General features: G+C 34.7%; 1 long non-coding RNA gene across 1 annotated transcript; it reads left to right on the top strand.

Moving 5' to 3' along the window:
• Positions 1–9,093: 9,093 nt before the first annotated feature.
• On the top strand, positions 9,094–11,566 carry LOC137392750 (uncharacterized). The gene is made up of 3 exons (XR_010978240.1): positions 9,094–9,179; positions 11,240–11,269; positions 11,359–11,566. It is a non-coding gene; the product is annotated as an uncharacterized lncRNA (long non-coding RNA).
• Positions 11,567–25,582: the final 14,016 nt, after the last annotated feature.

Below are 25,582 nucleotides of genomic sequence, written 5' to 3' on the forward strand. Positions count from 1 at the left end.
AGAAATTGTAAGCTTCTATCAAGCCGAATTGTACATTCCGGCCTTTACCAATGCCAAATCCAAGTTTAGTCCAACGGATGTAGAAGGAACTCGTAAAATTGCAAATGTTCGCATTCATGTCAAAAGAGTCATCAGTCTTGTATGCCAAAAATTTTGCATTATAGATGGAATACCAATAGACTTATCAAATCTTAAACATTGAAAAACTGTTCTGACTATTGATAAGATTGTATATGTCTGCTGTTTTTTCACCAACCTGTGTCCATCAGTAGTCCCCTATGATTAGTAAACAATTGTATGATTGAGAAACGTTTTATGAGATATTTAGGTTTAAATTGTTCAAACCTAATATCTTTTTTTTTAGATTGTTTCGTATTATATTGCCTATTGACTAATAAAGATGTACATATTATTTGCTATTACATGAAACACGGACACTGGTTTTTGATGTTTTAGTACTTGATAAACACAAAAAGGCACCAAATTAAATTTAACACTACTTTGTGACAAGATTAGAACAAACATATATTGCACCCATCAGAGTCGCGATTACATAAAACACTCTTTTACACGGTAATTTGATATGCTTGTACATCATATACACCTGGTTTGAGGCGAATTAAAATTAAATAAGTAATTACAAAGTAAGTAAAGTAATAATTCAAAAAATCTCGGCATTGTACACAATTATTGTTAGTTAATTGGTGTAGTTTTTGTTCAGTTATGAAATTTATTACTAGTTTGACTTCCAAAAGAATTGCATTAGTAATTGGACTAGCCAGTCATTTCATGTTTAAATTTAATCTATTTATATATATATTTCTCAAGTCCGTCTGTTTTCCGGCTATGTCTATTATTCAAACACCTGAGCTGGACAACATTGCAGACTCAAAGTCATGACTTACCGTCATTGGAAGCCTAACCCTATTAACTAGCTTAGTGAAATCTTCCATTGGCAATATGCCAGGCTACTAGCTTGAAAGGTACAGTTGTTTGACAAAGTTTTAAATTTTTACAGTTGTTTTTATTTTTTTCATGATATGTAGTTTGAAAGTTAGAATGGCAAATGTTGTTATACCAAATACAAATCAGTTTTATAAATACAAATCAATTTTCGGTCCGAATACTCTTCTATTACACGGGCAACGCCGGGTGGTACAGCTAGTATATATATATTTCTCAAAGTATGTCTGTGTTTCGGCTATAGCTATTATTAGAATAACTGTAGCTGGACAACAGTGCAGACGCAAAGTCATTGCTTACTGCCATTAGATGCCTAGCTTATTAAGCAGCTTACTGGAATTTTCTATTGACAATATGCCAGGCTACTAGCTTTATCATTTCACGTTCTACCTAAGTTGATGACGGCATCATCTGGTATGCTGACACATCTGTAACTGACGCTTGTTGTCTAATTTTTGTCCAAGTTTCAGTCGCAAACCACAAATTGGCTATATGACTGCACTCTTTCCTTAATTCAGCTATGCAGATTTAGTGACCACTCCTTATGTCATCTATATGCTGCTAAGACTTACCCAGGGCTCCAAAGGTTTCTCAGAGATACACATTGAATGATAGACTTAAAACATCAAAATGTATTAAATATAACGTAACATTTAAATTCAATTTTAAATTTGAGATATAATTTATCAATATGAGTGCCTATACATACACATACATATATACACACATAAGTATGCAAAACGCCTTTAAAAGTATACATTAGCTTCAAGCAAGATTACTCAAGTACGTTTATAACCCACCCCCTCTTCATATTACAGACAAAAGGTTTTCCATATTAATAAAATGTTTATAAATCATGCTTGCTGCGTAACTTATCTAAATGAGCTATCGTTATTTTTACTAACAGTATTTTAAATTTAATATGATTGTTAGATAACATGAGAACACAGGAAAATGTCACTTTTTGTGTCAACTCCTTTGTTTTCTGACAAGTCTTATCAGTGTTACAAAAAATATAAAAAACTATGTTTTAATAAATGCTGCATGTGGTGTCTCAGTATTCTAACACATGTTCAAGTCCAGTAAAATCCATTTACTCTTGCCATTTAACACGTCAACAATTTTTCTTACCTTGGCTTTCAGAAAATGAAATGAGTTGATTTCTTTGTGCAGGATTTCCTTCATCCATCCTGAAAAAAAGCATATTGATCTCCAGAGACTAACTTCGGAGTTCATCTGTTGTATAATAATACTTCCTAAATATTAAAAACTCCACTACATCAACATTGGTTACGTAAGACCAGGATTCCATATTGCATTGCTCAAGTCTTCGCAATGCAATATGGATTCAATCCATCGATATCACTAATTTTTCCATCATAGCGATGCTGAACCTTTGTTTCTAGAGATTTCCGATATAAACTTGCCATAACACCAAAAATCCTATTCAAAGCGAACGAAAATACGCAAAGTGAAATACGCAAACTGAACAAAAATCATGTTTGTTTGTCTACAAATATGGCGGCATTTCCACGAACCAGCGCATGTGCACACGAATTGATGACGCCAAAAAAACAAAATATTAGAAATTCAGTTCACGAAATTGTTGAAAAAGAAAAAAATATCAATAAACATATACAAATGGTTGACGCAATTGTGTGTCAATGATGAAGCACGCTAACCTTTTTTAAACCTGAAAAATGGCACTTATGCTGTTGTTCTGTAGTTATCCAGTACTTATATGTACAAACAAATGCTGGAACTTTTGCCATTTTGTCAAAAGAGATGTGAATAGTTAAACTATCAACAATTATTTGGCATTAAAAATCACACAATTTGCAATGTGGGTTTGAGTTCAGAAAGTGACACAAAAGATCAGTTGCTTTGTTTTGCAACAGAAATGAAAAACACCCAAAGCACTTTTTCAAAGAACTGTCTAATTAGTCATTCATAATTACTTCAAGGTGGGATACAATAAGCAAAGTGTGCTTAAGCAATAAATACTAGAAAATAAAATGCTTAATACTTGAAGCAAAATGTACTTGGCGAGAGATGATTAGTGAATGTAGTTTTTTGGTAGCAGTTTCATGAAATGTAGTTTCTGTAGTTATAGTTTTTTCTATAAATGTAACATAAGCAAGCAGTTACAGACATTTTTAGCGCTTTTTTTTCCAATCTTCTGGATCTAATTACTAATGCAGAACCCACAACAAATGACACTCCAATAATGAAATCTATTGTTTTAGTTGAATTTGTTTATTCAACTATCTTCAACCATTCAGTTGCATCACCCGCTGTTTTGAAAATCTATTGTAAAAATATTGATGATATGCAAGTTAGTTGCATATCATGTGTTTTGCTCCTATTTAATTTAGTTTAATGATAATAAAACGTTATCAGAATTTTTTGCTATAGGCCTACTCAATTTATTTTTCAATGTTAAGCAGAAATTAAATTTTCAATATTGCCAACTGTTCATGTTCAAATGCCAACATTGCGGTTAAAGTTTTTAGCTTATTTCTTTGATGGTGCATGTTAGCGAGATAACATCTCAGTGAGCTTAAAATCACCCACTATTTGTGTGACGAAAAATTGTTAATTACACATGTCTGTGTTTTGAAAGTTTTTACCAAATGTTATACATTCAGTAAAATTTGAAATAGCAAACAGCTGTTCAACAACATTTTATAAACTGTTTTAGTAACTAAAATTTATAGGTGATATCATGAAGTAATTGTTAGTCAGAAACTTGTTAGTAATAGCATAGCCGATGCACAGTTTTATGCAATTATTTTTTTTGGTATATTTTAATTTATTTGGATTAAAATTAATATTTGAATTAATTATATAATCCAACCTCATGAGCTGCTAAAAGCCTAACACAGTTAAAAGAGTTAAAAGCTACGAAAAGACTAACACCTTGAACAATGTCAAGCTCTATCCGACATTGTAATTTTTGAGCTACAATAACTAATTTAAATGGTGTTAACCAAAATGTGTTCACACTATTTCATGATTTGTGTTTAATATTTATTATGTCATTATGCTCGGTGTAGTAGTGTATTGCGTGTAATAATCCATTTGAAAAAAATTCTAAAAACTCAAAATTTTCCTAAAATTCTCTAAATATTTAGAGAATTTACCTGCACAGCTATTTGCTTCATATACAAAAATCACCACATGTCATGGAGTAAATGTTAATATATGAATACATTACATTTCATATGGCAAATGTACAATTGTTTCATTGCATAAAATTTTTGTAGATTTAGCTAGAAAATATTAGGATTTTTCTATTATTTGCGATTGTTTTTGATGTTTGAGGTGATCTGACTGCCAGGATGTTTCATGAAACCAACAAAACTTGTTTGCATTTAAAAGGCTCAGATAAAGCCAAAATGAAGAAGAAAAATACATGCAAAATGATGGCACTAGTTGATATTGTTGATATTGTCTATTGCGTTCAAGTTGCAGTGTTACGCATTTCTATTCTGTCAGTCTCTCCGCAACTGAGATGAGGATTTTAATAATGTTCAAAGCTTTTTGTATTTTAATCTCGAAACATCCTGGCAATCAGATCACCTCAAACATAAAAAACAGTTGCAAATGATAGAAAAATACTGATACCTTCCGATAAAATCTACAAAAGTTTTGCACAAAGTCATCTTTAAAACAAATGCATTTTAGGAAACTATGTAAATTGCAGCCTCTTATAATAAAATAATAATCTCTGGACGTTTTGGTTAAATTGTAAAACTTGAGGTGTAGACTTTAGACATATATAAGTAGCTTTAGAATAGCAGTCTTACGTTTGAAGAACATATGTTAAACATGTGTTCTCTATGTGAACATTTTGCTATCATTTTCATTTCACTCCTTACTAAAACTGTATTTACTTTGTAGACTGTTTTAAACATAATTAAGCTAAAAGTTAATGATCGTGTTTTTTCTATTTTTTGCTTTTCAATTATAATAGAAGAATATATTTTTACCGCATTTGCACTAGTTTTTTTGGATTCATAATTTTAAGACTATAAAAGGAAGGAGTCTTGAAGAAGACGACTAGATAAAGGCTGCATTAGCATTATAGAGTCAAACTTGAAATTCAAATAACTTACTTATATTTGTATTCATATTTTTTATGGCTTTTAATTTTTTTATCTCATGACATTACCTAGTCTAAGGTTATTTTATCGTATCAGTTTTACTTTTCCATGGCGACAACTAAACAACTTCGGGAGATTATTTAAAGAATTGAAATTTGTTTACTCAGCTTTTTCTATTATTCACAGATTTTATTCTAAAAAAGTCGCTACTTTTTTCCTTTTGTACCACTACGGCCACTTGCACTAGTTTCCATTGAATCCTGGATTTTAATACTAAACAAAGAGAGTATTAAGTACTTTGTAAAGTTATTTGTAAAACCAAATTATGGGAAGGAGAATTACAAACATGATAATCAATATAAAAAACTGCAATATTTGAGAAAAATATTGACCTTGTATGTTGGAAATCCCTTTGTTGACAAATGTTTGTTTAAATACTGTGTTGCATGTAATACAAGGTTTGACTGAACTCATGGAATGATGCTCATGCGGGATTGGAAATTGTTTTGGTTTGTTGTATTTTGATGATCACATGATTCTAGTTTTCTATACAAAGTTGGTAGAAATAGGGTAGAACGGTTTTCATTATGTTCCAGTTTATGATTTCCTTCTGGATGTTTTTGTTGGTGTTTTAGACGCTTCTTCATGGTTCAGTGAGAAACAGCAATGTAGCTCCCGCTTCGCTTGTCCACAGCTGAAGGTAAGCTATTATGACAGGTCAAGCTTTTTCCTTGAATTTGTAAAATATACGTTTTATATACTTGCTGCTGGTTTTGACAGCACTGCTGTTTATCTTATTATTTAGAGTATACAAAGAAATCTAAAGACTTTGTTCAAAGCTGGTTGAGATTTGTTGTTACTCACAGGTGTTCTTGTGACCTCCGTTTACAATAACCATTTAGTTAACAACCACACCAAAAAAAGTTTAAACTAGATTTGAATAAACAACACTTTTTGGCTACATTTTTGGGTGGTTTGTTTGCTGGCAATCTTATGGCTGCATTGTAGCTTCTCCTTGCTATTCTTTTGTAGATATCAGCAGATGGATGCTTCGCAACAAGAATCAACACCAGTTGGTGATACAGATACCATTAGCTGTTCTGCGTGTAAGAAACTTATCAAACGAAATGCTGATGGCCAGTTTCCTGGATTTTGTCGTGACTGCGGTGTTGAACTAAAAACTTCCAATCAGACATTCCAATTGCAAAGCATTGACTGTGCCAATACAGCCTGCATTAAAATAATTCATCAAGATGAAGATGGTCAGTTTCCCAAGTTTTGTTCTGGTTGTGGTACGGCTGTTAGAATACCTGTACAGCATCAGAAGTCTCTGATTTGCTCCAACCCTGGATGTAATGCAAAAATACAGCGAAATTCTCAAGGGGAGTTTCCAAAGTTCTGTGAGAATTGTGGCAATGCTGTTCTACCTCATACGGAGGCATCCAAGGACTATGCTTGTGCGTCTTGCGGCATGAAAGTTGTCCGTTTGGTATCAGGAGCACTTCCTGCTTTTTGCTCAGGTTGTGGAGCAGTCGTCAAAAAGAGTAATTCGCCTGCAGGTATTAGCTGCTCCAATCCGAGGTGCAAAAAAGAGCTGTTTCCTGATGTGAGTGGACAATTTCCTAGGTTTTGCCCATATTGTCATGTTCCTTCCATTTTTCAATACCCTGCAGCTGAGAGAAACCTTACGTGTGTCAATCGTACATGTCGACAGATAATATACACCGATCCAATGGGGCAAACTCCAAAGTTTTGTCCATTTTGTGCCACTCCTGTAGCTATTCCAGCTCAGTTGAAATGTCCACATTGTGGTGGTCCACTAAAAAAGAATATCCATGGTAAGCTTCCAAAGCATTGTCGTCACTGTGATGAAGAAATTTCTTCTGGTGGGCAGAGTTCACACTTTCTTACATGCTCGAAATGTGGTTGTGACAATGAAAAAAACATGAGAGGAGTATTTCCTAAATACTGTGACGGATGTGATGAGTTACTGGATCCTGGAAAAAGTGGTGAGTTAAAAACTATTGTATAAAAATCATAAATACAAGTATGCTATAATTGAGTACACCTTACTGGTATAAATAGTGAAACATTGTCGTTACTCCTGAAGCTAGTTTTGACTGAGCCATACCTACATGAGGTTGTATATTGTCTAACAATTTAGTTACACTCAACAAACAATTAATACATGTGCAACAGTAATATTTGAATATCCTGAAGATTAAAATAATTATCTAAAAATTCATTGGCCTTTGCAAACAAACAAGAAAATGTAACAAACTAATGTGAAACAATTCAATGATTAGATATGTGAATGATGTTTGCTCACAACCTTTCGCTGAAACACAAACGTTTTTTGCGATGACTTGACGTTCATATTGTTTCACAAAATGGTTTATGAGAGGTAAGAAAACAACCTCTACTTTGCCTGATTTGTCAATGCTGTTTTGTAGCCTTTACTCGTACAACAAGCCTAACTCCTTCAGAGTCGACTTTGTCAGATGATCCTCATCGACCCCAAATTTGGGGAGGAAGAGCATTACATTCGAAGAACATTGTTCTGGTGAATCAAGCAACATCAAGCAATAGAAAGCATTTTGACGACACAAGTTCAGAAGACAGTTAGTATTGCATCTATTGCATCCCAGTCAAGCATGAATTTAATAATTTCAGTGCTTTGTAAAATTTGTTGTCATAACAACCTTTTTATTCTTTTGTATCAGAGATCTGTGGTTTAAGAATTGATTGCTTTTTGTAGGAGCTTTGTCGCTAGCAAGGCTTACTACCGCTTTTAAGTGCCACCCAGTTATTATCAGCATTGCGTTTGAAACGCCCAACTATAATCTGATATTTTTACCGGCCAGATTTATCTCATGCTATTTGCACTTGTGATAATGGTTAATTTCTTCACTTTATCAGCAGGGCACTATTGCCCTATCTGACGGTCGATGCTCTTTTGACTTTCAAATAATTTTTCCACTGTTTTCCATATGCCCACTTCTTTTACAAAGAGAATACATACCGATGACAAAATAAACCTATTCTAAATAAATAGTTTTATTGCAACTTTTGGCGAAATTAGTAGTAGAGTTGCTTGTTTTTCTAAAGTCCCGAAGAAAAACATATCATATTATCCAGCGTACAAGTCGCCCGACCCAGTGTCGGTATTAGAGGCAGCAATGTGTAGCTGGAAGAAAAAGCATTCAAAAAAAGCCATCAGCAGGAATCCTCATGTTTTTTTATGCTGCAGCAATGTGTACAACAATTAATAAAAGAAATTTACCTAGACACCAGAATTTATGGTATGTTTTACATTGTGTATGCGCAGTCTAGATATCTTATTAGTCAAATCTAATAATATGCTTCTGGCTAGATTCCACATGACTTGAAAATTCTCTTTGTTAGTGGTGAAAAGGAGGTAATTTAGTGTTGCAGTTTTTCTTGCTTATACTATAAGCGTCGGTACAAATGATCAAATGACTCATGCAACATCATCTTTTTATTTTACAGATTCTGGTTCATATGCTCGAACCCCATATGCCAATGCAAGTTCTGTTCCTACCAGCTCTGACCTTTCCTCTGCTAAACAGTTATCGGACCTAGGCGATGGCGCACACCTTAGCCCTCCTATGCATAGCTCTTCTGAAGGTCGAGAAGACCCAATGACAAACTCCACGTCTCTAATTCCTGCTGGCTCAGCTGAGATGCGGCTGGGATTGCTCGGTGGGAATGTTAAAACTGGGGATTCTTATTTCGATATTGATAACTTTCTCGTGATATCATTTGTGTTCGCATTTTTGGCAAATGGCTTTGCAAAACTTTTGTTAGTAAACTATGTTATGGCTTATGGCATATACATTGGTTTTTCTATCTTGCTTCTATCTTGCTATCTATTCTGTTTCATATGCCAAGTCTTTCCATTTCACATTCACCATTTCAAACCTTTTATCTATTGTTTCTCAGACATTGATGACAGTCTTAAGCAAAGACCATCTGAAGACAGTTATGACAAAGATTTGCTGACCAGCCCTTCATTTCTCCTCCCCTCTCCCTTAACTTCGAAACAATCGGATTCTATTGCCAAGGTCATCAAGAGTGATTCTGATTCAGGTAAAGACTCTCCTTATGACATTGCAGATAATGGCGTATCATTAACACGCCATACTTCGGTGTGAGATTTGAAACAACACCTACAAATTGATACAACTTTGTAGCGTTACAATAAACAAATTGATTATCATATTTATAATTTACATACAACAATCCATTACAATCATCAACATGTGCTTGAAGCTGGATGTATGATAGTTGATAAACAGCAGAGTGTGCTAACATCTGGGTTCACTTGTTTACCCAGAAGAACGTTAGATGGCCAACTGAATGGAAATTTGGTCACCAGTTAGTTAACACTTCAACACGATAACCAATCAAAAGGTACTCCAGCATGTAGTAAAAATTAGTCTCGCATCACTGTGGTAAATGATCAATTCCACTTTTGAAAGTATTATTTATTAGGATTTTCAGATGTTTTTTGCATTAAAGTTTACGTACCCTTTCTGTCAAGGCTCATCAGATCTTTGTTTTTATTTACCCTTATTGCTATCCCGTGACAAAATGACAAATGCACTTACTTATACATTTTTATTTAATACTTATTATACTAACAGAACATTATAGTTATTTTTCAAGTGAAAAATGGAAAACTTCAGACTTTCAAAGCAGTTGATTATGTTGCGGTTCTCTTTCTCATTGATCCATTATATCTCTGTGTTTAGCTTTTTTAATATTAAACAATTAATTTTTTACCGCAAGTCAATTTTTCAAATAGAAGACAAGTCTTGAGTCTTGTTTTTAAGACGGAACGTAACAGTGGATTTGGTTACCTTTGGATTGGCTATTTTTCACTATCGAGTTACTATTGGTTCATTTTTATGTTGCAAGAAATGGGAATGCTCAGATCACTAGTCAATAAAGCTCATTTTTTAATTTTATAGTTCTTTAGAAAATCTCTCAACTTTTAAAGCAGGAAATTGATGTGAATGAAATGACTGCTTTCTCTCAGTTTTATATGAAATTTTATATGTAATATTAAAAATCTTTAATTTGTTTTGAACTGTTAACACGTTGAAGCCTGGGCCTGAGATAATTCGAGAAATTGTGTTCCCCCGATCACATTTACTACATTTTTTACAGAACTGTTTTTTCAAAATAGATTTATTATTATAAAAGCAACCATATTGCTTTATTATAACAATTCTGTGTCATGAGACAATTTCAAAAGAATGATGTTTATCCTTGGTATCTGCATTGAACTAAAAATATTGCTTCAAACAGCTTGTTTTTATAACTGACAATAATGAAATAGTAAAAAAAAAATTCCTTGTATTATTGATCAAAGTAATCACTTGCGATGTCATCGCTATCACAAAAGTCTGCTGAAATATAGCAATAAATTATTAGCTGGTAAATTGTATTAGTAAATTATTAGCTTGTGTGGCTAGTGAATTTAGCCTTAGGAAATATCTATAAGTAGAGATAATTCCATCATATATATTCAGCCTATATATACATGCAATCTTTACTGTAATAAGAGCGGTGTTTGCCTATTCGAAGCCGTGCTAACAGCATTAGTTAAAAATGTGCCTTGCGCAGGTGTCAAAAACAAAGATCTCATTTTTCAGCCAGGCACACTAATAACTGCACCACTCGACCAACTTGCTGTATTGAAGAATAATTGTACACATAGTTATTACCCTTGATTATCTCTCACGGTGCATGGACTGCCACCGTACTAGTATAAATAACATGCTGTGATGAAAAGCTAGAAATTGCTCATTATATGTGATCAGCATAGTTTTGTACCTCATTCTTCATATTACAATCAATTTTTCAGCATTTGTAGTCTAATTTGTGGATGGATTCATATTGATAATATTTTGACTACTTCAAAACTTGTTTTTAACACTTCTCAAAGCTGAAATTTTTTGTAGAATCTTTACTGAATGTTTAACAATACGTGATGACTAGTTAGTAAAGTTTTGGTTTGCTTGTGCAGTTTTTACAGACTGGAACAGTTTGGTGTTTTGGTTGATTTTTTCTTTTAATTTTGCTCTCCTAAGATATAAATGTTTTCCCCATTACGAATTATCTTTTTTGTATTAATTTTGCAGATGAAGACGACTTCCAAGATGCTTTTTCAGGTGAGATTGCAAACTGATTTTATTGGTTTTTTGAAATATTGGGTTTAATCTCTTGAGACCTCACCATCTTGTATGATCATAATTGTTAGATAATAACCCGGATGCTCCTTCTAACCCGCTGGAGGTATATTCAAATTCACTAGAACTACGGTCAGTACTAAAGTCAGTGGCTGTTGGCACAGACTCGTATGAGATGGATTTGCTGGAACAACCGACGAAAGACAGACCCAAAAAAGGGGTTGGTTCTGCTCTCCCAACATTTCTGCTAACTGCTAACCCGTTGTCCAATGTTAAACATTCCGTCGAACATGATGAGAATCCTGAAGTCGGCAGGTGTCGAGGTAAGAACAAGATCTATTCGCATTAAGTTGATAACTGTTGATACAAGCTGATTGCTGATTCCCTTTACTGTATGTTTGAGCGAAAGACTATTCTACAATTTTAGAAGATTTGGTGAAAGTAAAGAGGGTCTTTGAGGACCTAAGTCAGTTTCAAGAAAATTGTGAGGAGGCAGCTGCCAGCGTTCAACCTAATACTCTTTCAAGCGATGATGAAGTTAGGAAAGAATGTGATGAGTTGAAGTGCGAGTGGCAGCGTATGCAGATTGAATATCTACAGAAAGAAACAGAACTTCTTAGGAAGCATTGTACAAAAAAAATCCATGAAGGAACATCATGGTTTACTGGTCCAAAGAGCAATCTCGTAAGAATCTTTTTAAAAGTATTGAACTCATAGCTCTGTAGCCTGCTCAAGTTCGGAAATGAAGTTGAAACAACGAAAACTTTTATCACATATTGTGTCTGTACCTTAGTTCATCGATGCATATTTGTATTCTGTTCAAATTCATTATTACACTATATCAGCACGGATTCTATGTTGCATTGATCCTCTAATCTAATTAATTCTAAGATATTTGGAGTGCTGTTCACATTCATCCTATGTGAGTGGTGTGTGAGTGAATGAATAGATTACTTTAAGAGAACTTAAGATTATGCTTCACTCAAACAATGATGGTCAGATTTTAATTGAATATCAGTCACCTTTTTACAGCCTGTGCTCAGTATGTTGGAGACTCTGAATCAGAGAAGAAGTGAAAATGAGATTCCAGGATCTGCACCTAGGTACTTTTTATGTTAAACTTATATCGTGTAATGCAAATGTCACACATACTTTAACATAACTATCATATACAGTGAAACATGGATAACTCGCCCTCGGATATAGCGAACACATGGTTAACTCGACTGGATTTGCTTGGTCCGTTCCCACGCAATGATAAATGGCTCTATATAACTCGAACTCAACACTGTTAATTCGAACTGTTTTTTGCCCAACGGCTACCGAAACGGTTGCTATCGCTTTAGAAAATCACTTTATTCCAAGCCATAGAGGTAAACCTCAACTTTTCGTAATTCATAAGCGTCGTTACTACCTCCATCGGCAAAATATTTTTGTCAACGACTGTTCTAAAGGTTTAGTGAAATTTGATTTATACTGTTATACGATGAATAGCACGGGCTAGCCGGGTCACGGGCGCAAGGATTTTCGCCACGCACATACAAAACAAAAACAGCATGTTGTTTTTGTTTTGTATTTGCGTGGCGAAAATCCTTGAGTGCGTGACCCGGCTAGCCCGTGATGAATAGTTTTCCGACGTGGATTCCGTGTTGAATCAACGTCGGAATGTTGAATGTTTAAAACGTTTTAAAAATTGTGGTAATTAAACGTATACGTTGTCTTAGCTAAAAAAACTATTCATCGTTTGACCTAAACACAGAATACGTGTGTACATTCAATAAGTATCCATTCAAAAAACGTTAGTGATATACAATGTACCGTAAAACCTCGTAAAACTTTTAATTGAACTGCCTCGGAGTGTTGCTCTTAACGAATGCCAGGTAAAGTAAGTTAATCTTTGCATAAACTTCAAGAAAAATCGGCAAAATTGATCGTGGGTAAAACGTTCAAAAGAAAAAGATGTCTTTTCTTTTGAGCATTTCAGCAACGATCAAGTTTTGCCAATGTCAATCTAAAAAACGTCCTGGCAATAACATCACCTCAAACAACAAACCAATCTCAAGTGATAGAAAAATCTCTATACTTTTTGATAAAAACGTTTTAAACTTTACATTAGAAGCATTTAATTTGAAACAAGCCATTTGTGCTTTTGATTTATATTATAGTTTGTATATGTTCATGTATCTACTAATAAATAAGTAAATACATGGACTTGTGACAGTGCTCTGATAACTTGAACACTCTGATAATTCGAACACTTTTGCTCGGTCCCTTGAAGTTTGAGTTATCCGAGTTTCACTTTATATGTAGAGTGTATGATTTAACATTACTACTAACTATATGTAGATTATGGGATTTAACATAACTACCGACTACATGTCGAGTTTAGGACATAGTATAACTACGAAAAAAGATTTTGTAGGAAAAAAATTTAGACTATCATCTCTAGATTGAAAATAAATCACCTTAATTGTCATTCAAATATTATAAATGCCATCTCTGTTCCTTACTGTAATAACTGTCTAGTTGAAGGCCATTCAGGTCGCTGGAATAATAATAACAATAATATAACAACTAAATGAGAATATTTAGCTTCTTCTGGAGACTTCTGTACCAACTTGGGTAAATGCTGTGCAATTATGTATTTTAGTGAATCCTTGCAAGGGCCTGTGATCACTTTCAAGGCTTGTCTCTCTCAAGAAATTTCAGATCGATTCCGAGAAGGCAATTGCATTGTCGAGATCAGGTCAATTCTATATGAAAATGAGCGCCCCTTGTGTTCTCTGTATAAAGTGTAGGTATATGTTTTATGCTCCTTTTATAACCATTTGTGACATCTGTTAAGAAACATCTATCCGCATGCCATTGCTCACTTTAGCTTCAGTCATTTGTTCCACTGGTCTCTAAGTCTTTCAGTTATCGGATGTTCTAGTGGATGTGTCCATGTATTCTTTAGTGACGGCGATGATGTGTGGTCAGGCTCATGGACAGTCCCTTTTTGCAAATCTTTGTTCGTGAAGTACAGATATTATGTTTGGGATGGATCAAATGAGGATACTGGCTCCTATGAATGGCTCGGTTTGGATGAAAGTAGCATTCCTCAACAGCGTCATCTCAAGACTGATGGTAAACCTCTCGAGACTACTTCATTTGTTTTTGTGTTGTTCATTACTGTCCTTTCACTGGCTTGCGAGTGAGTTATCATAGTTCTTCTAGCATCCATGATTACCCGCATCTTTATGTTTTACTCTCTTATCAGTTTTGGTAACATAGCTCCAGGGCTCTAGCCTGACCACTGGTCTGCAACTCTGTAATTTGATTTGTACCTAACCTACACACTGAGTGCGTGAACGCATCCATTTAAATGAACACTCACTTTTTAGAAGTCAATCAGACTGTGTATGATGGAATAGTCTTAGCTAAGCCAGCATTAGATGCGGGACAAAATCAAAGCTCTGTACAAAAAAAAGAACAACGACGAGGATTCCTTGCCATGCTCCCTAAGTGGTCAGAAGAGATTGCTGCTGGTGAATGTGTTGAATCATTGGCTGAGTGGATTGACAATGTCCTCCCTAGGCAGATTTCTGTCTTCTCTCAGTTTAGAGATAATGATTCAGCCACAAAAGACCTACAACAGCTACATGTGAATGAGGTAGTTTGTTTTAACCTCTCTTAGATTTGAACATTTAGTTTAAATGTGATTTCAGCATTGATTGCTTTTAAGCTTATTGATTTTATGCACCCTATTGATGGTTTGACATTCAAATCGGCCATTGAAACAATTAATAATATTGTTTAAGATTTAGTTTTTTGTGATTTGAGGTTTTTTGCATAGGTCTATATTAATACTTGGTTGATTTACCTGACGTATTCATTGTTAAGATTTCAGACAGTAGAACAAAAAAATACATGATAATCCTAGAAGTATGCAATTATTTGAGGATGTGCTCCTACATAGGGCAGTATGGACATTCATTTGCAAATATCAGATTGGATTAATTTCTTATGTTGAAGTGTGACTGTACTGTCAAATTCTGTCAAATATCAACATACGATCATCTCAACATCCAAATTTTACAATTTATCCACATCTCAACACGCAAAGTTAATTCTTTCTGATATTCGTTTCGTATGTCAAGATCATCATGGATGTTGTAAAAAATATTATATAAGAATGTATTGCATTTAGTTCACTTTGTTCAGCCGTTTCACATGTTCAGCTCAAATACCAGTACTTTGATGCACTTCACACATTTATATATTGTATTAAAACAATCATAAATAACAACGCTAAAACTAAATTACTAAAGTAATAATTAGTGAAAGAACTTTAATGTGTTATTGTACTGTATAAATTAAGTGTAATTAAATGTAATTAAGCGTGTAGTGTTATTTATTCCTTTCCTAGCCAGGTATAGTTCAACTAACAATAAGGCAATAGGCAATAACATGGAAATGCTATTGCCTAGCTATAATTATTTATTACTCAGAATATACATGGGTAGTAATTACTTTTGTTTTAAAAGTACGTTTCTGTGTTTTCTACAAAAAACCTATTAGGATACTTTTTTAATTTTATCTGTATTCTTCTATTTGTATCTGTAAACTATGTAGATAAACTAGATCAGGTGTTTGAGTTGTTTTGAGCCTCAGTGTAAATAAGAACGTCATGTTTGTCCACTACCCACCATTTTTAATATACTAATTATATATCCGTGTTTTGAATAAACTTTACTATTTGTACTTCATTCCTTTAAATCATAAAATATTTTAGCCAAAATACTGTGTTTTGATCAGAAAGCATCGTTTGTTTTTCTACTCATACCAAGTTTTTATTTCTTTGATAATTGGTCATGGATTATGAAATAGCTACCAATATTTATATTGTTTGGCTTATGCTATGTCCTTTTAAATTAAGTCAAATTTTTGCTTTTGTGGTGTAAAGTTCAAAAGCAGTAGTTTTTCTCAAGGTCTCAGCTATAGTTCTTTCATGTTTTCATTTTAGAGTTATGCAAAGTATATCAAAGATATACTGCATGCTCAAGATGAGAAAGGTGGATTGTATGCATATGGCCGGCAATCTTTGGCTTCACTTATTGGCTTGATAACTCTAGCAGACAGCTTGCCATGTGACGATTCACTTACAGATAGAGTTGGCTCCGCAATAAAGTTAACTTTTAATGCTATTTGCGATCATCCAGAATTCACTGAGGATTTAACTGAACGAAGATGGCGTGAACTGTTGGGTGAACCTAAGTTTCTCAGGTATGTTATTCCAGATTATTATTCTCTTTCTACCTTTTTGGTTTTAATTAATTAGGCTTGTAGAACTAATGTGACTTTCAGTCATTCTTCAACCTTTCTTCTTATGTCTCTCTATTCACAATTCATTCTTTATTCTACTAACTGTGTAAAAGCTTTTCTTTTAACATTTGATGTCATTCCTTCTTGACAATAGGCAAATTCAGTTTTTCAACGATCAATATCACGGTATCAAGATATCAAGATCACGGTATCACTAATTCATTCTGACAAAAAGCTGTTCCAGGCAATATTGCAAAGATTAATGAACATACTAATTGCATGCCTTAGACTATTGGCCAACTACACATGTGCTATTTATGTAACCGTTAATGTACAACTATAATTTGTTCATCTTATTTGAGATTAATCTGATATGAAAATGATGTCAATCAATGGTTGTTGCTGGATATTCATACAAAAATGCTAACCAAAATTTTTGTATTCATGTGTATCTGTAGCAGTTGTAGACTTTGTTGTAGACCAGGTGTGTGTAAATCATTATGTAAGATTCTATTGTATATAACATCATATTGTTATCTGATGCAATTTTATTTTTGCAGGTTTTAAAAGAAGTCTGCACGTTTTTAGAATAAATTGTTAGAATATAAATGCTCATGTAGATGAAGATGTTCTATGAGATTTTATTAGTTTTGGTATGTTTGTATTTTGGTATGCGCGTGTGTTGGTACGCGCGTGTGTTGGTACGCGCGTGTGTGTTGGTACGCGCGTGTGTTGGTACGCGCGTGTGTTGGTACGCGCGTGTGTTGGTACGCGCGTGTGTTGGTACGCGCGTGTGTTGGTACGCGCATGTGTTGGTGAAATCACCCTGCATGTAACACCAAACTATGTCAATTTTACATTTTATTATTGCTCATGCATGTTTTGCTGCAGACACTAAAGTCAACTGCAAGTCTAAAGTCAAAGTATGTATAAGCAGTTTTAAGCTGTCGTGCCATAAACATTGTGTACATTTTATCATGTGCTCTTATGCGATGCTGTGGATGTTTCTGACAGGAAAGTGCATGACGCGGTAATATCTGTGGCTCAGGATTTGGTGAATCTATCTGAGGTTGCTGATGCATGGATACCGCTTCTACCTGTCAGCTTCCTCCTTGAAAAGCTTGAACTTCCGGCGAAGCATGATGAGGACTCGTATAAAAGAAATGATGATGTTTTCAGATGTTCCAAGCAGCATCGCGAGTTGTCTCATGACAGGTTGGGTGTTTTAAATATATCGCTGAACCTAAATCATCAAAAAGCAAGAAGTGAACCATAGAGGTTGAAAGTTTCATTAAATGTTTAGATGAAGGAACAAACTAGTTAATGTTATTTAAATGACTCAATAAATAATTTGATTTGTGGACTGAGCATCCAGTTCTAATAGAAATTAATTTGGAGCACAAATCTACTTGGTTGAGTGTCCTTGATGGAGTATGTTATTTCGAAACTTTTATGGGCTGATCCTCTGAGGAGGTATTTGAGCGCATCTAAACAAATTGACTGATTTTCAAAATTCACACAAGTCTAAGATCAGTGGTTAAACTAGAAATATAACAAAGCAACATGTTCTGGCATCGAAGCATTGTTTTGTTGTTACATTCATGGAGTTGCCTCTCGCGGCCTACACTGATTTAAAGAAGTTAATCTCACCAAATGAATTAGTAGTTCAGTCTGTTTGAGGTCTGACAATGGACAGCGTTCGAATGCGTTTTCATTTTCGAACGCTTTCTTAGCTAACAAAAAGTAATGCTGTCGGAATCCTTCACTAACTACAAAAGTTATGTTTTCAGGTGAAAATAAGAAAATATGAAAACTTATTACAATGCTGTCTTTGCTAATATTCGTAAGACCATCATGTTGGATGAGCATTATGCTTTACATGTAGCTATTGATTCTAGTTGTTGATGAAAAGTTTAAACAATCATAAATGTTGCTTAATAGCCAAAAGTTTCATCATAGCAGCTGTTGTTGGACCATGGTGCATCTTTGATGGAATCTTTTGGAAAATTGTGCTTTAGGAAGGCCTGGGTAACATGGTTAAAGTGGCTCCATCCTTTCTTTAACAAGGATCCTAGGCTATCAGATAAATTTCCTGAGTTGCTCACGGATGACCAATGTGAAGACTTTCTAAGATCGAATGACGAGAAACTCTTTCATTTGCCTTTGCTTCCTGTTCTGACTCGAGCGAGCTCAGTTGCTGAGGTGGGGATACTAGTAGTGGATAGTAGTACTAGTAGATGTTGTACTATATAGATATTCAGTGTAGTACTATATATATATATATTCAGTGTAGTACTATATAGATCTTCAGTGTAGTACTATATAGATATTCAGTGTAGTACTATATAGATATTCAGTGTAGTACTATATAGATATTCAGTGTAGTACTATATAGGTATTCAGTGTAGTACTATATAGATATTCAGTGTAGTACTATATAGATATTCAGTGTAGTACTATATAGATATTCAGTGCAGTACTACATAGATATTCAGTGTAGTACTATATAGATATTCAGTGCAGTACTACATAGATATTCAGTGTAGTACTATATAGATATTCAGTGTATTACTATATATATAGATATTCAGTGTAGTACTATATAAATATTCAGTGTAGTACTATATAGATATTCAGTGTAGTACTATATATATATTCAGTGTAGTACTGTATAGATATTCAGTGTAGTACTTTATAGATATTCAGTGTAGTACTATATAAATATTCAGTGTAGTACTATATAGATATTCAGTGTAGTACTATATATATATTCAGTGTAGTACTGTATATATATTCAGTGTAGTACTTTATAGATATTCAGTGTAGTACTATATAGATATTCAGTGTAGTACTATATACCCTACAGGATGAAAATATTCGTTGGTCAAAAAAATTCGCGATTTCGCGAACAGTCAATCCCGCGAATTATTAAATTTAGTGAATAATTAGTTCTATTTTTAATCACAAGAGAGAATAACTACTGCATCAAATTGAAAACTAGTCGCTAGCCTAGTTTTTAATGTAAATACTAAACGTAATTGAGTTCCAAAACATTTTTAAAATCATTGCCTGAGCTTTGAGCTAACACCATTGGCAATGCATCACATTTATTTACAAAATTATTCGAGGTTGTCACAAGATATGCAGAATGGCGTCATCACGAAAATAGCCGCGAGGCAGAAGTACTAAACGTAGCCGAGTTCCAAAACTTCTTTAAAATCATCGCCAGGCTTCGAGCTTTATTGCCATTGCTTCAAACTTTACAAAATTATTCAAGGTTTTTACAAGTTATTCGGCATGGCTTCAGCATAGCAAAAAGGCTCTCCTAGTCTTTTTACATTAGAATCAACTCCATCAATCTCTGATACCGAAGTTAAGGACGATCATGATTCTGATCTGGACATTATGGTATGTATTTGATTTGCAGTGCAGATACGTTTTTCCATAATCAACTGCATCGTTTAAAAACTGATCGCTTTCATCAAATACTTCAGCTATTGTTTTTGTACTTCCTCAACACTCGTTAATATTTTTTCTTTTTGTGTTTACTGCAGATTGAGAATGAAACAACCTACTCCGAAAACTAGAGACAAGTAGTAATATTCATCATTGCAGGAATATTGGCAGAGAAGCAACCAGTCAACCTAGACCCCTTGATCAACAACAACTCTTTGATATCGCTGTAGCAAACATGATCAAATTATATATTTTATTTTATGTATAGATGTATTATAATTTATTACAAACTTGAGTGTACAAATAAAATATTTCAAATACAAATAAAATTTTACAAACGATGAATGGAGTAAATATAAACAGTTTAGTCCATATGGCGGTTGTCTAGCAATAAAATTAAACTGGTACTCTTGATATGTGAATACTAGCGTGTAATGGTGCTTTCTGACTAGTTATTTTGGTAATAGCAGCTCTGTCGCTGTCACCGTCTTGGGTAGGTGTTGAAGGGGATTCTCTCGCTACTACATGGCTGGTAAGGAAGTTATCATCAGAACTCTCCTCGTGGCTTACTATTGCAAAGTTCTGCCGGTTGACCAAAGATTTGTGCTCGTAAAGGCGTTTTTGTTCCTTTTTTAAAAACAGATACATGTATATTCTTCTCGTAAGTAGCTGCGCTCACTTCAACCTCAATATCCAGACCTCCCTGAATGATTGGTGATCTTCTAAGAATGACAGCGACCACCCTTGCAATCATTGTTCTTCGGTGTATGATGAAAAATCTCTCTCTCACACTAAAACAAATAATGAAGCAGTAGGGACGGAAAAAATTAGTATTGCGTTTTACCGAAGAACCAAAGTAAAATTCAACTAATTTAGTAAATATAAAAACTCATTACTTAGTACAAGTTGTTGGCTTATCAAAGGCCTCCAAAGCGATGAATATTCGTGAAAACCTCTGGACGCAGCAAAAATTGTTTACCGTAGAATAGCGTGATCGCCTCGCAGTTGTAAGCTAAATATAAACCGGAACACGCGGTGCGCATGCGTAGGAATATCTATTACTAGCCGCAATAGAGTTAACTTTTCCTAGAGAGTGGCAGTTTTCAGCCGCGAATAAATTTATCCGCGAATATGCATGAAAAGACAATTTTCGCGAAATATAACTCCGCGAATAAATTCATCCTGTAGGGTAGATATTCAGTGTAGTACTATATAGATATTCAGTGTAGTACTATATATATATTCAGTGTAGTACTATATAGATATTCAGTGTAGTACTATATAGATATTCAGTGCAGTACTATATATATATTCAGTGTAGTACTGTATAGATATTCAGTGTAGTACTATATATATATTCAGTGTAGTACTATATATATATTCAGTGTAGTACTATATAGATATTCAGTATAGTACTATATAGATATGTATGGTTTCTGAGCATCTGAATACCATATGTGTTGGTATGGCATGTGTTGAACGTGCTGCATATATTACACCGGATGTGCATGTTGTATATGTTTTATATTTCTAGCATGAAAGTATACTGAAAGGTCTAACTGTTTACATTGCTAAGCGGAATGCAAAACAGCTTCGGTAAGCTAATGTTTTTTGAGATAAAAATTTTCTTACATTGAGTTGATTTTGCGTGCATATCTCTGTTTCAATCTATATCACCTTTGCATATCACTCTACATATCTCAATTCCTAATAGTTTATAAAACACCTAAAATCTCAAACATTGGAATTGCAAAAGATGCAAGTTTCATGAACTTTTGGTGTGGCAAGCGTTACTTTTATCTTACTTATCATGTTTCATCCTAGCATCTAGCTGCTAGAAGTCACAAAGCATCTCACTTCATTTCATTGTACACTGTATGTTCAATGAACATACATTTTACATACAGTGTTTCAATTGAACAGGTTACAATGTCTGTACACTGCTCAATCGAAGCTGTAGTTGGTTAGTCACTCTTGGAAGCTCTGATTAGATATCTCACACATTTTAACTGTTTCCAGAAAGCTCGTGCCATGATTAGCCTGTACACTATCATATCTTACCACTAGACATCAAATACATGTAACATTACTTGAACTATGCGTTAAGTCCAGCCTTTATTTACTATTTGCTTTAATGTATCCGCGTAATAAGAGTCTAAAGCTCTAACAGCTCTAAGCTCTAGTCATAAACATTCATAAGCACAATTGTGGTGAAGAAAACACTGCGAGTGATGTTATGATCTGTAAGCTCTTGGTCAGTTCGCAGTTATCAAAAGTTTAAACTAAGCTATTTATAGAGGCGTAGGACTTTTTCAAGCATGGATAATTACTATTGTTTATAAAGGTGGCATCTAGTCAATAATATGCAAGTGATGCGTTTCAGTATCATGGATGAAGATCGTTGCATACAACTTGCCAAAGAAATTCTGGAACATGTCAGCCTTGCTTCATCTTCATGCACACCTGTTGCCATGGAAAAGTTATCTCACGCGATACAGTTTTATTTTAACCTTGGTGGGGAACGGATTGTCAGTGCTGCTGAATTATACTCTCCTTTGGTCACAATTTTGGAAAGAATGAAGAACATTTTCATATCTTCTGAAAAGATTGAAGAAGCTGAGTTGCGGGTAAGTGGCAGCCGTCATTTAACCTTCTCGTCCTGTTGTCTATAATTTTATTTTTAATGATTTCCGCTTCTCATCACGCTGTACTTGTTACAGCTGTTTGCCAAATGATTTTGCAGTGTTGGACTGTGATCGTATCCTGTACGTCTCAAGATTCTGAACTGAGAAAATGGTGGACAGCACACTGTAAAATCTACTTTGAAGAGCGGCTGAAAGAGGTATGAGGGCATTGTTAATCTTGCATGAGTAATATGCCACTTGTGTAAGTCGTTATGCAGTATTTTTACTAAACCAAAGAAAAGGCTCTTGCTATTGTACCATCTCGATGTCACTAAATTGATTTAGTAATATTTGTGTTATTACAATTATTCATGGGGTATGACTGGCTACCTTTGAAGGTGTTATTGATTTCAATTTTATCCTTTCATTGTTAGTTTTTTACAAACCATTTACCATAAGTTGGCGGTGCAATTCCAAGCGTGTATGTAGCATTTAATATGACTGGCTACTAAAGTTTAACAAGTGCTCAATTATACTGTTCTACTTAAAAATACATTCACCAGATACATTATAGAAAGCTCCAATGCAAGTTTATACAATATTGCATTACATATCTTAAAGCTTGGTTTCCATATGACAGCGCAATGATCGTGCGCGGCCCAGTGATCGCACGCAATGCATGTTTTGAGCTGCGATGCAGTGTTTCCATATCGCGCATAGGCGCCATGCTTGCATTGGACAGGGTGGGTAATTTCCTTACTTTTTCGTAAGAGAGACCGATTTCTTCAGAAAAACAGCTCTCCGTTGCTATATTGCGCTGTCATATGAAAACCAGGCTTATTCTTCCATACGGGAGACAGATTTTTTCAGAAAACAGCTCTCGATTTGAATTGTGGGATAGATTGAAAAGTTCGCGCGGTGTATTGTGGGATACATCATAGCACGCACTCGTCGCAAGGATCCATTCTGTTGGATCCTTGCGATCAGCGTACGCACATCGCGCGATCGTCGTGCGTTGACGTTTCCATATCACAGCCGGCCCATACACGACGTCGTGCGCCTTGTTGCGCGCCTTGCGCTGTCATATGGAAACCAGGCTTTAGCCATCTTTAGTCACCCGCTACATATCTCTTTTATCTCTATGTATAGATTTGAGCATTTGTTTGTCAGTATGTTTCGTCTAGCGATTGAATGACGCTTTGTCCTGCAACTTGCACACTTGAACTACTAGAAGAAAAATGCATGCCCTGATTAGCTATGGTAATAAACGCTCGGGCGTTGCACGGGTAATATAAAAAATTTTTTCAGTGCAACTCTTGCTATCACGCTTAAAGATCATGATTGCTTGAGAGATCACGATGCGTAATGATTATAAGTATAATATTTCAAGCTGTTGCAAGCTGTCTGAGTGGCTTAAAGCGTATCAATTATATCAGTACCTTTATCATATATTTCAGTACTTCAGAGTCTTGCCTTTCGAATGAGCCCATATTCAATACACAAAGAATAATAGAACTATGAAAAACAGGGTGTCAAAAGTATGTCCTGCAATAAAAAAAACACTTGGTTGCGGTTCCCACAATGTGATGTCATAATTAGCATTTAGCCTTAAATCGTCGATCCCTTTCGCTGCCATTGAGGCTGCGCTTTTCTGTGGCAATCGGTGCTCTTAAAGACTTAAATCCAGAGAGCGCTAATAATAAACTAAGATTCTAGATAATCAACAATGCCCGGGATCGTGCTAACGCCCGACCAATACAAACACATGTTATGGGTTAATAGATTTCGGGTGGTTGTTAAAGTTTGCTGTTTTCATTCTTTCGTTCATTTTAAAAATTTATAATAATTTATTATCACATCGTTTTATATGTCTCTGTTCGTAATTCGTATCGTTTTCCATGTTGCTTTCTAAATATGATTATGCTTTAATAAATATACTGTCGTTGGTAAAGGTAATGAAATCACATCGATTAAAGTGTGACCTGCGGTGGCGTGGCCCTAGGACTATATGTAAATTGCACTCTCGTGAGATCACGCACTGCTTGAAATTAATTAGCCTCAGTTGTGCCCCTCAACATCACAATGAAAATAAAGGGCTAATGCATAATATAATCGAGGAAAACATAGTATGGTGCTTGGAATCTGAGCTATTTATAGAAATTATCTGTATATAGAGAGCTAATGACACTGATTCCTTTGTCATCTTCATCGGCCCTTTTGAGTTGTCCTACCTTCGTCTGCCACTACCGTCATTATCGTAGTTGATAAATAAACGGTAAGAGCACACAACACCGAATATGAAAATTGTGACGTCATAATTTGCAAGCCTATACCATTGAACATTTCTATGGTAGAGCTTTGGGGAAATCCTATAAACGCTAATCAATGTCTGTCTCACCATGTTAAACAATGGCTCATTTGAAAGCCAAGATATTGAAGAACCCGAATAAGCTGAAACAGTACTGATATAACTGATGTACTTTAAATAGAACTCATTTGCTAATAGGGTGTATACAGATTGGCTCTCTAACTTACAAATAGCTAGAATAATGGTTATTATATTTCATAAATAAAGGTTGTTTTCAAAAATAAATATTTTTAATGAGTTTTGTGAACGCCTAGTTTTTATTTTGCATGAATAAATCGCTTACCTTACTGTTTCCTATTTCCAAACAATGGCTCATTTGAAAGCCAAGATATTGAAGAATTTGAATAAGCTGAAACGGTACTTATGTAATTGATGTGCTTTAATGGATGTTGTGCTCAGCTTCACATCTTGGCTTTACAGGTTAGATTCCTGTTAGGTGCAAACACTTTTATAGCACTGGCTTCAGATAGACGGATGGCTTAGGTTACCAGCTTAAGTTACTGTCATTGGCTAGATAAACTTAACCAATGGCAACTAAATTAT

The sequence above is a fragment of the Watersipora subatra genome, chromosome 4 (assembly GCF_963576615.1).
Source record: "Watersipora subatra chromosome 4, tzWatSuba1.1, whole genome shotgun sequence".
Taxonomy (NCBI): domain Eukaryota; kingdom Metazoa; phylum Bryozoa; class Gymnolaemata; order Cheilostomatida; family Watersiporidae; genus Watersipora; species Watersipora subatra.